The 1746-nt window shown below is 36.0% G+C and overlaps 1 protein-coding gene across 1 annotated transcript in view; it reads right to left on the reverse strand.

Annotated features, from left to right (window-relative positions):
* Positions 1-1746, reverse strand: part of lgs (BCL9 domain-containing protein legless) — a 100570-nt gene that overhangs the window by 98592 nt on the left and 232 nt on the right. The window lies entirely within an intron of this gene.

Here is a 1746-nt window from a genome sequence, read left to right on the forward strand (position 1 = left end):
TAAAATTGTATGAAAATTCGCCAGTAACACTACGTTGTACTTTTCTATCAATTGACACAGGCCCTTAATGAAAACTAGACAAGGCATATATAAAGTATGTATATCGAATTAAAGGGAATTAAATTACCTATCAAATAAAAAATATATATCGTTATAATCACCGCAATGATCTCTACCGATCCAAATGTTTTTTTTTTTTTAATTTGAGAATCGGAGCTGTTTTTCAACTACGCCAAATTAATAATTTATAAAAAATGTTTTTATACCTAAGTGATCATCTAAAAATATTGGCAGAATATGTAACTTATGAGGCTTTCGCACTAGGCGATTTTTTAGGCAACTTTTGCGTTCCACTCACGCAGGGTTGCACGAAAAAAAAATTGAATGGCTAAAAATATCAAAACATAAAAACGCAAAATCGCTTTTTAACCATAAAAAGGTGTTCGCACGGGGCGATTTTGCGTTCAACTTTTGCTTTCAACTCACGCAGGGTTGCACGAAAAAAAAGTTGAATGGCTAAATGTTGGCTGGCGACCAACTTTGTTAAAAGCGATTAGTTGAAAGGCCGTTCAACCAAAAGTGGAATGCAAAGTTGAACAATGCAAACGCCTTTTTATGACGAATATTTTGATTTTTTTATTTTTTGATATTTTTAGCCATTCAATTTTTTTTCGTGCAACCCTGCGCAAAAGTTGAGTGAAGAATCGCCTCGTGCGAAAGCCCTATTACGCCACTCACAGCTTTTTTGTGTAGAATTCCTTTCTACGTTCAAATAAAAAAAATTATAGTTTAAAAAACTAAAACCTCCCTATTACAATTGCCATTCGCACTGTCATCAGGTATGTAACTTGAGAATAGAAATCGCTGCATCTTTTAGGCGCATCAATATTACATAGTTACATCCCGAGTTAATAAAAGGAAGGTAAGAAGGTAAAAATAAGGGAAATGTTTAGTTATTGGCCCATCGTTTTTGGAGTGGGGGGCGGAGGGGGAGGGGGCGTGGCCCCTAAACCCCCTTCATTCGAAAGGGGACAGTCGCCACTTTACGAAAAGCCCCACCCCCCTTTGCGACCTCCCACAGACCCCTAGGGAACCGTTTGAAAATGGGGTAAAACGGCATTTTCCGAGGCAAACTGAGCAGTTTGAAGTGGAATATAACCCAACTAACGAAAACCGTGGGATTTTTAAATAAAAGAAAATATCCCAAGTTGGTTATCAGGCGATTTGAAAAAAAATTAACTAAAAAAAAAATTTACTAAAAATATTGTGAAATTAAGAAAAAAGCGACAGATAGAAATGTTGTAGTAATAGTAATATGATAGTATTTTAGCGCAGAGCTTCTTTTTGCNTTAAAAACAGATTATTGACAGTACACCATCCAGCAAAAGAATCAAGGTCTGATTGTAAATTGATACAGTCAGAAGTATCACGGACTGTTAAAAATAGTTTTACGTCGTCTCCAAACATTAGGCATTTGGCAAAGTTGAAATAAAGCGGCAAATCATTGATAAATACAAGGAATAATAAGGGACCGCAATGTGTTCCTTGTGGAATTTCTGACCAACNTTAGGACATAATATTTCTGGGGCAGGAATTAGACCCTCTGATGAAAAAGTGATAGCTATTCGTAGTTTTGAACGTCGTAAATCTATTAAACAGGCACAGAAATTTATAGGCATAGGCATCGATATGTACCAAGCTGAGTTTACGGCAGTTATCTACGATTTAATCAATCGAACAACTAAG

This window comes from Rhagoletis zephyria, unplaced genomic scaffold (assembly GCF_001687245.7).
Source record: "Rhagoletis zephyria isolate East Lansing unplaced genomic scaffold, Rhagoletis_zephyria_1.1 Rzeph_scaffold_01166, whole genome shotgun sequence".
NCBI lineage: Eukaryota > Metazoa > Arthropoda > Insecta > Diptera > Tephritidae > Rhagoletis > Rhagoletis zephyria.